Source organism: Emydura macquarii, unplaced genomic scaffold (assembly GCF_026122565.2).
Source record: "Emydura macquarii macquarii isolate MOO-44397 ecotype Brisbane River unplaced genomic scaffold, CSIRO-AGI_Emac_v2 contig_3343, whole genome shotgun sequence".
NCBI classification, from domain to species: Eukaryota; Metazoa; Chordata; order Testudines; family Chelidae; genus Emydura; species Emydura macquarii.
The window spans coordinates 1,524,679-1,538,702 of NW_027133480.1; the positions used below are offsets into that span (position 1 = coordinate 1,524,679).

Sequence of the window (14,024 nt, forward strand, 5' to 3'; positions counted from 1 at the left end):
AAAAAAAAAAAAAATCTAATGATTTTTAAGTCAATGTTGGGTTGTTTTCCTTTGTCTACTGGTTTCTGAGCCTTTAGGGAGCACTTGCTTGACGTTTTCAAGCGTTCCTTAGCAACCACGACTAGGTAGTAACACATTTATTTGCATGAGAAGCTCACCTTTCATTTAAAATCTGTTGACTCCAGCGGCTGTGGATTTAAGAAACACACGAAACATTGTGAGAGTTGGCAATACTGTAATTACGTATCGTTACTTGATTAACATGCATCAACCCCTTTTTAGAGACAGCAACATTTGAATGTATTTCCTTCCAGAGAAAGGATAAACCAAAGGTCTATGATCAGATACTGGTAACCATTTCTTGGCTTCTTCATGAATTTAAAGAAACCTTCCCAAAACTCCATGTGTGACTGGGCTGTCCAATGCAAAAAGACTCACTTATAGGCTCTAATAGACATTTAAAACTTGACTTCTTCTGGCAGGGTGAAGTAGTTTGTTCCATCCCCCACATGAAATCTTACTGTTGCACTTCCACCCCTTGGTATAACCCTTTTTAGATTCTGTAGCTACTTTTGCTGTTTGATGTTAATTGATTTATGTTTCATTTTATTTTAATCCCATAAAACACTTTTACTATTATGATTCTGTATTAATTAAAGGGGCCTTCCTTCACTTAGAAAATTATGTGAGAAAGAAAAATGAATGTTTCTGACTCTCTTTCAAGGTAGCGAAAGTTGCCTAAACACTACAGTGTGTCTTGTATGGGCTTTTATTACTTGAATATTAGAAGACCTCTTTCTCTGAATGGGCATGCTCTGTTAGACATGTTTCCTCTTTTTAAAAAAGTGGGCCAGTGTAAATCAGCACAGCTCCATTGAGGGCCAGCTGGCAGCAGCTGAGGCTATATTTCAATCAATCTTCAGTCATAAATAAAGTAAATAATATTCTGCCCTCAATAAAATCATGTAATTCTCATTAGCAACAGTAGGAATTATGTATGCATATCAAAGGGTTGCCTAATTAGTTCTCTTGCTAGAAAGCGGATCTCATTTGATAAGATACTTTATACTCCGCATCTCTTGAGGGCAGGGAACTTGTCTCACCCCATATATGTAAAGTAGCATGCACACATTTGGCATCATATAAGTAAATAATAACACCTAGTAAAATTATGTATTTATTATAGGAAAAGGTCTACACAACGCGCACACTGTACTAACTTTTTAACAACTGTAAATGCTGGGATTGTATACACTACTGAAAATATTTGCGAAGATTTTTGAGATCCTTCGGGATGAAAACTACTTAAAAATTGTACAGATATTATTCTGAAATGTTAGAACACAGTAACATGACCAAATAAGACATTTTTACCACATGAGGTGTCAAAAGTTACATCAGGTGAATAGGGTTAATAAGAATTCCATTCACCAGTTATGTAAATTTGAGCCTGTTGCCTCAGTGAAACTCATGACGGGATCATCCCTGAAAAACCCAACGATTTAAAACACATGAGGGGATTAATTCTATTCTTACATCAAACCATGCTCCATCTCTCCTACTCCAGTTTTGAACAGAAGATTTATAAACAGATCAGAAATCCATCAACCCACAGTCTTCTTGTTTTCAGTCTGCAAACATTTGGACTACCCATATCTAGCAGGATGTCTGATTCATATTGTCCAACAGGTATAAGATGATTTCACTCCTCTTTTGAGTTCTTTCTTATTGATTCATTTTTTTTACATATAGCCGCTGCCAACTAATACACGAGAGAGTATTCTAGTGGTCACATTTTTGTAGGTTAGATGGGTCAATATGACTAGTATGCATGGAAAAACTAACAGTTCACAGTATTAAAAGAGAAGAAGACATTGTTTTAATGCTAAAGTCAGTGTCTGCTGTTCATAGGTAGAATGGAAGATGGTACAGTTCTTAGGAATTATAGTGATAGGATTCTTATACATAACATGGGGTAGATAGTTAAGGTTTGTTGGTTTTAGAAGTTTGTCTGTGGGCCACAACTTGAAGTTTTACTCTGTCACAACTTGGACAAACTCCAGTTGGGAAGAACTGAGTAAGGATTTCAGGATTTGCCCTGATGTAGACACGTAGACACTATGAAGTTAGTGTGGAGAATTGTTGTGTTTGATGGGCACGTGATGGTGACAAAACTTCCAGAGTTTCTTCAATAACTGAGAACTATTCTGTCAATATCACTCACTTCCCTTTGCAGTGCTTTGTACAATGTCTTATAATTGAGATATCCTTAAAAAGGCATAAAGCGCGACTTACTACTTCCTAATTTGTCTGAATTCACATGCTGAAAGGCAGTGTGTTCCAATGAAGTCAATGGGACTACTTGTGTAAGTGCTACTCACCATGAGTAAGCATGGTCTGTAATTTGGACTTTCATTTCAGTTCTATTGTTATTTTTTAAAATCTGAAATCTTATTGTCTGTGAATTATAGCAGTGTCACAGTACATAAGAGGCATGCACACAGCTAAAACAATCGTCTGCACATAATGAGGGTGCAAGCAATCCAATCAATCACAGAAAAGAGTTTGAGTTTTAAAAATGAAGTTAAAAATACTTAATTTGTCAAAACAGATCGTATGTATTATATTCATGGGAATGGTTTGGATATTCTCTATTATTCATAGCCCAGCCATAGAAGTCTTAGGATAAAATTGTTTCCAAAGAATTCAGTGTTATAAAATTGCTCACTTCAATATATATCTATCTGTATATAGATACATATAGTCATGACAAACAGCAGATCTACTGCATGCAACTACTGTACATTCATTTAGTTTCATAGTTTATAGCCAGATTAGTTATTTTTATAGAGATATAGGGCCTGCTCCAGCACCCACTAAAATCAATAACAAACTCCCTTTCACATCAGTGGAAATAGGATCACATCTATAGTCTGAATTATTTAGCCAATGTTCAGCCTTCTAGATAGCAAGTATGAAAAATGTTTGCAATTTTACCTAGTCTCTGCCCCTCCTGACCTGTATCCAATAATAACAATTCATCCAAAACCTTTATGGGAAAAGAAATTTCGACCAACAGCATACACAATGAGCAACAGAAACTGTAGGTGAATAAGTTTCCAAATGAATCTATCAGTAACTTTAAATCTTCTTTAAACATGATCCTTTCATTGTGCAAAACACTCTCTATTGCATTATATTTCAATTATAACACAACTGATATTTCAGTAAATGGATTATCTTTTCTAGGCTAATAGAGATGGTACAAAAGACTAATGTAGATTTTCTTTTAATGCTTTCTGTGTCTTCCTAATTGTAATGGATTTTCAGTTCTTGCAGTTGATGGTATGTTTTGACATCTATATAATAGTATTAAAACGTGCCCCTTCAAATACATTATACAATATTGTTTTTAATGGCTCTGGCAAAAAAAAACTATAATGGGTTTTAGTAACATACACTTGTAGTGACTTCATGACATGTATGTATTATCAAACTTGGAAGGCTACTTTTCAGTGTTACAAAGGTTATCACACAAATATAAAATTTAGAGCATTCAAAAGTATTGCCATTTTTCCATATCATTGTGAAACAAGAAATGGCTAGAGTCACCTTGCCTTGCTCAACTGTTAGATACCCTCCCAAAGAAATAAAGAGCATTTTTTTGTAATTAAAGCTTTACATCCATAGCTCTTTGCAAAGATGGATAAGTATTATTATTCCTATTTTATAGATGGGGCAACTAAGGCATAGAGAGGAAAAATAATTTGTCCATGGTCACACAGTTAATCAATGATAAAGTTGGGACTAGAATCCAGGTCTCTTGACCCCAGGTTCCATGTTCTAACCATTTACAACCATACCTCCCTACAAAAAGCTATCCTAGCAAACACCACTCCTGTCTACAGGAAGAAATCTCTCTACTCCTTCCAAACTATATCATAATACTCCTTATTATATCAGACCTGTTGCCATTCAAGAAGTCCAAAACAACCTGTTGGCTGATGAGTGGACTATACAATATGAGCTATGTGAAATAAATTAGATAGATACCTCAAACTTTTAACAAATTTAAAATGAGTTTTCATAATGTCACCATGAGGAGCATCAATGCAGAAGAACAGCAGGCTACAACACAATTTGATGTTTCAAAATAGCTAGCACCAGTAATTTAAAATCAGTGCTGATTTAAAAAATAAAAAACTGAACTCTGAAAAATTAGTTGGATTAGTTTCATCAGTTTTTCTCCACAAATGAAACCTAAAACCGGAAATCCTAGATAAAGTATAGAAGGTTGCACTGGTGATGATCAAATACACTCTGAGTGTTGCCCATAATGTATAAATTAAGGACAATCTAATACACAGGACTATAGGTCTTGATCCACATGCAGAACAAAGGCAAAACATGGCCACATATCTAGGCTACTATAAATGTGTATTATAGGCACAAAACAAAACATCTCTTTAAGGACTTTCTGATCTTTCAGGTTAACCAGAGTTGGAACTGAAACAGGGTTCTCTAAGAAGAAGCCCCAGTACCTTTCATGAGGGAGGTGAATACAGTGGGTAGTGCCCTAGTTATGGAAACTGAAAAAGTTTTAAACTGTTAGATCAACATCTGTCAAATTTCTTTTTTTTTTTTTTTACAAAGCCTTGTATTTGTAAAGATATGAACCCAAAAGCAAAACTCTTTTTTCCACAATCCACAATCCAGTACCTACAGCCCAGCATAATTTAAAAAGTGCTAAACCTTTGGCTGCCAAAAGCAAACTTCATGGCCAAGTTCCATGAAAATAGGGAATTACATAACCTAAGGGGTGACTCAAATGGGCTACAGTCAGCAACACCAATGCTGCTGCTATATTTAACTTTCTGAAAGCAAAAACCATGACCAAGGTTTGCTTGGACCTTTTTGGTACAATGCACAAAATGAACACAGCCGATTCTGTATTCATTATTCTAATTTTTAAACCTTCAGTTTAAATACAATCATTGCTACAGAATTACACTGGGATGAATTTGTCCCTATACTATTGAGAATGACTGGCATTTGTTGTGGTTTCTATACTTATGCATTTTATTAATGTAAAACAATTTCTTCTCCAGAGTGCCCTTGTGATATCAGGCTTTTTCTGCCGCAAATCTTATGAGACAAACTTTAGAACCGTTGGAATAACCTATTCAAACCAACAGAAGTTCTGGGTGTGAATTAATTGCTGGATCAGGCTCTTAATTTTCAAAATAAATTTAATCTGTTGATGTCTTGGAGATCCATGAATGCAAACTTTGTAATACCAAAGTCCAGAGGTTCGCACGAACAGGGCTGAACTTCAGAATTAAACTCTTACTTGGAAATGTTGTCTTTCTAAAGGTGAGCAACTGATAAAAGTATGGAAAAAAACAAAACAGCCTCATGATCGGTTAGCTGGTTCACTGTACCGAAGCCATGTTCTGCATTACTGGCCTAAGCAAATAGCTAGGTCGGAGTCAGCTGGGCTGTGAATGTGAATTTATAGCATAACTGTGTTATGAAACAATAAATTCCCTCATCACGTGTATATGATGTACATTATTGATATGCAAAATAAGAGTGCAAAACTGAAGCTCTGGAGCCTGATTCCGCTCTTCCTTACATCAGTAAAAATGAGGAGTAACTCAATGGAAAGCAGTAAAACTTCTGCAAAACTGGTGTGAAAGGAGAATTAGCCACAGTGACTTCAATGGAGATATTCCTGATTCACAGTGTGAGTCTGATCAAAATCCAGTCCATTCCCCACATGACATGTAATGAATTTTATCACTACAGAGGTGTCCAGAGAGTATGGTGATAGGGTCATAAAAGCAGGTAGGTAGATAGATGAATTAGATGTCTCTCTAAAATGTCATCTCTGTCTGTCCTAGGTATTTCTAATGCACACATCACTGTGGCATCTAGTCTAACAAACATAGTAAAAGATCTGTATTCTGAATAGCACTAATTCCATAGGCCTGAAATTTGCATTCTGATAAAACTGCATTCATAATATTCATGGAGATAGTGTGCAAATTTAAATTTTCCTACATGCTAATGGAGTGCTCTGCTAAGTATTTGCAGCCATTCTGATTTAGGTCGTCATATTGGCTGATACACTCACAATCTTACAATCGTAGCATGGTAGAAAATTCCCTTCTCTAATGCAGATTAGTTTATATTTAGTTCTCCTGGGATCAGACACACAAGGGAAGCTGTTAGTATGATATTTCTTAAATGGCCTTGTAAGGACCTCTGCAATGCAAAAAACAGGTTCCCGATGTAGCTTGCCACGATCGCCAACCACTTGCCCCCAGCAGCAGAAGAACAGAGGGAAGCATTAAAGAAATGGCTGTCACAGTTTTTAACCCTGGTGATATCATGATATCAATTCTACAATGTGGAACCTTTGAAATGCAAAGTCCTCCAAGGCCCTTCAAATATTTTTGTTTTCCCTAGTCAGCAGAGCTTGTTTCTGCCACACACACCCTTCGACCTCCGTTTCCTGTGAGGGAACGAGGAGTAAAAAGCAATAATATGGGTCTCTGTTCCTAAAACAGGTGCCCTTAACTCGTCACAATTTCCATTGTACAAATATATCCTGCCTATTTCATGCTACCTTGTTTGTCCTGCTTCTCCACAGCACCAGAAGAAACAAGACCTTGTCCTCAGAGTTTTTTCACCCTAAGATACAGAATTGCTCTGGGTGCAGGCATTTTACAAGAATCATCATTCCCTACATCTCACAGCATGCCAAGGGAATCCAAAAACGCCAGACTGGCTCTGCAGACTAAACTCTGTAAATACCAATGAACAACTTTGGCAGTTCTCACTGCTTCAACTATTTGGTCCAAATTCTGCTCTGAAGTAGACTGAAGTTAATCAGGAAGAACTCAAATTAAGTTAATTACATCAGTGTAAAAAGGGTGTGTAAGCGAATCAGAATCAGCCCATTCAAATTGATTTTGTTAGTTTGCTTTGTTTTTCTTTCTTTAACTGGGATTTTGTAGGAAAAGCACAGAAAATATACTTTCTCCAACTGTCAGAAAGAGCTATAAGGACTTTCCTATACAGAATGAGGGAGAGAAACCCTGTAGAATTTTGGGGGAGAGGAAAGGGTGAAAGAAACAGTCTCAAACCATATAGCTGCCTGTCAAGAAATCAGAAATTGACCAGTAATGTAAAATAGACACATTGTATAAAACACAGTTACACCTCTATTTATGCAGGGGAAAGCTTCTTTAAACCTGTTCTACTCACAAATCTAGTATTGATTCTGGCAAAAGTTGTATGCCTTATTGTGTCTTTAAAGTTGTTGAAATTGAATCAAAACTTGTTATATTGAAAAAAATAAACTAAAATTATATAAATAATTATATACATAATTGTAGTTCATTTGGTTCATATATATGTATATATCAGAACCCTAGCCTAAATCAGTTCTGGATCTGATTTGTATACTGCTTGCTCAGCCTATATATACTGAATCTGAGCTATAGAAGGCAGTGGGTCAGATCTGGATTAATTTATACTAGGGATCAGGTTCAGAGCTCAGCCAGGGCTAGAAGTCAGGTCTAGGTTCACATTAGATGGGTGCTACATAACTGTGATTTTCTCCAAATATTTCTGCCTTATAAAATAGAAATCTCATGCAAGTTATTTGCTGAAACCTTGGCTGTATACAAATCAGAACCAGGAAATATATCCCTCCCTGTTTTAGATCTGACCTAGAAACAAAAAATTTGGGTCTGGAGATTCAAAAACAAAAAATACCTGCCCACTTTTGAAATGTAAAGGAGTGCAAACAATTCCTGCTGTGGCTCCTCTCTTTCTGTGAATATATATATATATATATATATATATATATAGATAGATAGAGAGAGAGAGAGAGAGCACAATGTGTCTTCTGCAGCCATTTGAAAATCAGTTTAATCTGGGGAGGAAAATTTTACCTCTGACTTGAAAGAAAGAAACACTTCTATGGCAGATGGTTATTTAAAAATGGCAGCTGTTTGAAGCATGTAGTAAATGGCACTTATCATGCACCTTTGACTGCCCCCACCTGCATTCTGCCTATTAATGCAGTTACATCAGGGCTACTTCTAACATTCCAAACCTCTGAGCAGCTTCAAACAACCTTAACAATGTTGGGGAAATCTATCAGAATTTAGGAGCAGCATTTTTGGTAAGAGAGTGATTAAAGTGTGCCCTTTAGCCACCTGGCTCAACTTTGGGGGTGAGGGGAGTGTCTGCGATCCTTTGCAAACTCTGTCTTTCTCTCTCTGTCGCGCACACACACACACACACACACACACACACTCTTCAAGCATTGTACCTTGATTTTTTTTTATAACAGAGAAATGTTTCCCTCTTTCCAAATGTGGAATATTCCTCCCAAAAATTACAGTAGGCTGAGGTCCAACATGGGTAAGTATTAGGGCTGATCAAAGCATTCAGATTTTGATACTTTTGACAACATTTTTCATCAAACATTTGGTTTTTGAGCTAACCCAAAATTTTTCTACAGAAATTGTATCTTAAATTTTCTGTTTTTTCAATCAGACCTAGTAAATATTTAGTCCTAGATCAGTCACAGGTTGAAGGCACTCAATATCTTACAGCACTGGACACTTTGTCAGTTGAAAACTATTACAGTAACACATTTTGTACTCTAATATTCTATGTATTGTTCAGAAATCATATCTGTGGCTGTCAGGAGAGGGACAGAGCTGAGCAGACCAGACCACGCAGATGCCATGTGCATCACTGCTGCTTAGAAAATGGCTCCTTCAAGAGAGGGATGAAGAATCTGGCTAAAAGATGATGGAACTAAATAGGATAGAAGAAGGAAATGTAAAGCCACTCAAGGTGTTCAGTATTTTTACAAAGTTGTTTATTCCAAGATAGTGTTACCTTTGCAATTTGCAAGTAGCTTTTAATCTGCCAAAATATACTCTTACTGTTGTTTGAGCATTTAAAAAGAAAACATCCACATCTGGTTTCAATCTCAAGATGAAGCTTGGTTTATCACCATATTATATAATAAATTATTTCTACTTTTTTGTATGTCACATTAGAGGGATTTTTAAGGAGATGGGTATATTTCCAAACTACAAATCCAGCTGAAGACTGCTAAAGACATATATGCTGGCTGCATGGAAAATGAATCCTTTGAACTACTGATTGTGCATGAGCTTGCACTCTATTACAAACACTATATATATATATTTAGTGTCAAGGAAATTAAATCTTTTTAAGACTCCTGGTGAGAAAAGTCTTAAACAATACAAAGGAAATGGTAACCTCTCTGTTCAAAATACCTACAGTCTCACAGAATTTAGTGGCGAAACATGCTTGCTACAGTATTCTGTAGGATGGCTTTAACTATTTTATAGATTTTTAGAGTAATTTCTACAGAATCCAATTAAATGTATGTAAAACCCTAATGTATTTGCGTCCAATGGACTATCTATAAAGACAGTCAGATTGCTTGCTCTTCAGTACCCTCTGTTGGACTGATTCACATAATGATACTTAGATAAGCCTCTCACGCCTATTACCAGGAACTAAAATTCTACAATATGGCTACCAACAGGAAGAAATAATGTGAAAAAATGAGGGAATCGTTGAAGGGAAACGTTTAAATGGCTAAAGATGGCGCTGGCAAGTGTTTCAATACAATACATTCAGTCAAATGTCCATGCTGCTGTGCATTTAAGTTCTGATACAACTAGGTGGATCAGAGTTTTGTAGCTGGTGGTTAGAACTTTCAAGTTTCAGCTGTGCTAACCATTATTCCCAGTCCCGAAGAACAGGGGAATCAACTGATACATTCAGAAAAAAATTACAGAGGCAAAAGCATACTAATTCTAACACAAGAGAAATGGTCGTTCACTACAGCCCCAAAACTATTGAAGGGCCACTTCATCTCCACCACACCCCCTTATTGGCTAGGCTATATGAATTGGTCTTGAAACTGTTTTATCCTGCAACAAATGTGCAACATCAAAGTACCTAATTGATGCCATTTTCTCGGCACAGGTCAGCTTCACCATTGTATTTTGGTTTCATAGCTTGATACAGCTTCTCTGTAGCCAACTCACATGCCACTAATGTCTCCTGAATTCAGGGCAGTGTTCGTGCTAGGGCAGTCCATATGCACTGTACTGCTGGGAGTATGAATGAAAGCCCAATCTTAAATCATTTCAGCAGAGATATAATGTTCCTATGATCAAAAAATGGTTAGTAATACAAATATGGAGACATGCGGTGTGTTTCCAGCCCCAACTTATTTTATGGAGATAAAAGTATACAGAGCATTAACACCTAATAACTCAGTCTCAAACCTTAGCTGCGCTGGGTATTAGAATTAAGATGAAACCAGACCCCATGACAAAACTGACAACATATATAATAATTTCACAAGATTAGCTGTTACTTTTGTCAGCATTAGTAATGAGTTCTCACATACATGATTTTCTCTGCTAACAAGATCATATACCATATGGACCAGTTAATGTGGCTGCCATTTATTTGCCTGATGTAATAGGCTCAGCAAGAAATCAGTCCTGCTATTACCCATAGGTAAAGCTATTAGCACGTATGCAAGGAAGTCACATGGAAGTATGCTATCATGTTTTAAAGAGGAAAAAAAAAAGCCATTTGAATATCTCAAATAGCAAATAGCAAAAATTTGTATAGGCCTTAAGACAACCCCCAAAAAGATAAGGGAGCAATAAATCCTAACATCATATTTGACAACAGCCAACCATAGCACTAATTTGCTTTGAATATAGGAAAGTATACACCAGCTAGTACAAAGACACTGACACACATGCACCTAAAGTTAAAATGTGCAGTTCACTAATGGGTACCCTACAGTCAAAGAATGTAATGTATATCTTATGCTAGAGAGTATAGCCTATAGGAGGCAGAATGCCATTTACCATAGGCAGCTAAGAGCTGTTCTTTGTTCACCATCTAAGTACAGTATGTCTAAAATATACACTGAGGCATAAAGAACTGAGGAGCTGTATTTCAGCAGTACGATGCCTGAGGAGTTACAAGAGAAACAATATCCAGTTAAAGTAGCTGCAGAAAATATTGCTGCTCCAGTATGTGGGACCTCCATACACATCTAGAGAGAGCACTGTGGACAAATGTTATTATGGAGAGGGCTATAAAACACTCAGGGACAACAGAAAGCATGTCAGCTTTGCAAGCCTGTTTATGATCAGATTTCCTTCTTTCTTTTAACCCGCAGAGAAAAGCCATCATCAAGCTTGGGGAATAAACTCCCCTGGGACTGACAAATCAATGACGTATTAGAAAAATGTGACTTTACAAGAACCTTTCAAGGACGGATCCTATCGCCATGTGCAAATGCAAAGCATGCAATTTTTAACCAGCGCAAACAGTAGAGCAACAAATCCAACCCCGGAGGGGTCCTAATACACACTTCCAGCTGCAATTCCCAATGGGAAGCAGCAGCCACTGCATGGTCCCGCTCTGTGCAAAGTAATCAACAACAACAAAACAAAAACAAAAAACAAAACAAAACGGTGCTGCTCAGGCTCCAGATCTCGGGCTACATGCAAAGTTCAGTCAACAAAAGCGATGTCTTGTAATAATGCCCAAACTTTTCAGCAAGCTGCCACCCCCTCCCGACCGCATCCCCCTCCTCCTCGCTCTTCCCTAACAACTGCTTTGCAATGACAGCCGAGAAAGATGAAGTTATAAACCGGAGAAAACGAATACCGCAGGATCGGTCAGCCCCTCGCTCGCTCTGCCTCCTTGCTGGCTGCCAAGACCACAGACTTTTAAGTAGCCGCGGAGCCCTGCTCCCTTGCTGGCTTCGTTGGGATTCACACTGGCACTTCCCTGCCCCAGCCCTTCAGTGAGAGGCGAGCCAGCCCGGCACAAAGAGAAACAAACAAACAAAAAATAACTAGCCCGCACCTCAAGCCATCAGGCCAGTCTCTCTCTCTCTCTCTCTCTCCCCCTCCAAGAAGAGAATAAAAGTGTCTCGGCTCTACTATTTTACACATTGCAACAATATCTGCTCAGGGCCAGACCACTGGCAGGGGAATGGGAGAAAGGGGAGAGGATGCAAAGCAAACGCCCGGCGCAGGAGAAAGGCAGCGGCCCCTGGCGCGGGGCTCTCTTACTCGGTCTCTTTGTATTAGGTCCCCATCCTCCAGCACCCGGCTGTGGGTCTCCTGGGGAGGGCTGGAAGCGCCAGGCTCCAGGGGGAGCCCGCCAGACTCCCCTGCCGGATCGGGAGTGCTCCGGACCGATCTGCCGCTGCTAACAGAAAGGAAATGGGCTTGTCACTTCCTGAACTGTTCTCAACTCGTCCCTTTAACACGCACCAAAGGGCAGGGCGCGGCGGCGGCGGCCCTCATCAAGGTTACGTTTTATTGCAATTACGGGCCCGTGCATCAGCCGGCGTCCGCGGCGTGTCTGAGTCCAGCGGGGCGCCGCGCAGCGCCGCGAGCTCCCCGCCCCGGCACCGGCTGAGCCAGGGACCGTGGCTCCGAATCGTCTCCGGCGTGGCTTTGGCTCGAGCGCCTCCTGCTCTGGGCGAGGGGCAGCGCGCAGCCTCAGCCCCAGAGAGGCGGTGGCGGTGGCGGCGGCTGCTGCTGGGGAAAGGGGCTGGTGGCTTTACAGCCCAGCGGCTGCTGGGTTCTGATCGCCCAGGGCGGCGGCGGCTGCAGCAGTCCCTGGCCCCCCTCCCTCGAGATCCCGTCGGGGTGAATCTCTCCCCCGCCCCATCCCGTCCGTTTAAAGGTCGGGGTGGGGTTGTGTTTGCTACCTGAAGCAGGCTCAACACGTGTTAGCGGTGTTCTGCTGTCCCCCAGTACATAATCTGGCTTTTAGGTCAGGCATGAAAGCTTTATTTATGCTGTCAACCCAGCCCGTTTATCTGTGGGTGAGTGAATGTCTGTTTTCAGGCAAATCTTTGAAAGCGGCATTACTTGCTCTTTGGATATACACTGTACCTGCTTTACACAAGGTAATAAAACCAACTTTGCATTTTACAGAGGGGCTTGCAAAGTAAAAAGCTTATAGTATGAAGTACAACCCTGTTCTCTTTATTCTCTTTTATGGTTGATAACTCTCTGAACCCTTACAAGTTGATCACTTGTGTATTCCTTATGTTTATTAACGCAAATAGGCCAGACTTCGTTTTTGGGCTTGTATGACAGTTCACTGGGTTCTAATCAATTAACCAAGGAAGCTTGTATCACCATGTGAAATAAAAAATGTAAAGCTGTCTGTACAGTTAGGTCTTGAACTTGTGTGCTCCTGCAATTCTACTTCACCATCACCAGAGCATATTGGAATCTTTTTATTATGTTGGATGTATCCTTCTCAGGGAATTAAGAGTTAACACAGATCTTATGCTAAAGATGGGTCCCCCCGATGATGCCAAGAATTAGGACTCGCAGGTAGTAGTAGGGGAATCCCTGGGACCACTCACTACTCCCAACAGGTATTGCTGCAGGGTAATGAGATTAAGGAGTCTGAGGCAACTTGATATAAACTGCTCCACATCTTCATTCTTGCAGTCTTCAAGATAGTTGTAATGTTTGTTCCAGGAAATAGCTTTACTTCATACATTGAAAAAAGGGTTAAAAATAAATAAAAAGGCAACCAGCTCATGTGGAAGTAAAATTAATAAATGATCGAGAATGCTGCAGAACTTAATAATATTAATGTTCTTTAAACGTTCATTATCACTTGCAGTTAAATGATTCTCCTAGACCTTTGATTATTTTGAAGACTTCGGTTAACTTCCTAAATTTCCATTCGGAGGCCTAGAGTGACTCCTGCTGGCGCACACTGATCCCCTTACAAACATTTGGCTCATCAGATGGGTCCTAAATACTGTGCAGTGAGATACTTATTTTTCTCCTTTGCCCTGGAAAGTTATCCAAGCCTTTGCTATTTCCTCTCCCTCCTTCTTTTACTAAATAAATACGAGTGAATTTTGGGCTCCTGAGAGTGAG

At 39.2% G+C, this 14,024-nt stretch overlaps 1 protein-coding gene across 3 annotated transcripts in view; it reads right to left on the reverse strand.

The window, feature by feature from the left end:
• Positions 1-12,668, reverse strand: part of FAM53B (family with sequence similarity 53 member B) — a 120,324-nt gene extending 107,656 nt beyond the window's left edge. For 2 of the 3 annotated variants that reach the window (XR_010917212.1, XM_067533442.1), the window contains exon 1: positions 12,180-12,668. The gene's annotated coding sequence lies outside the window, so the exon portion shown is untranslated. Of the gene's footprint in view, positions 1-11,970; positions 12,032-12,179 lie in introns of those variants that run through there. The other variant, XM_067533443.1, reaches the window with a different exon arrangement.
• Between the last annotated feature and the right edge of the window lie 1,356 nt (positions 12,669-14,024).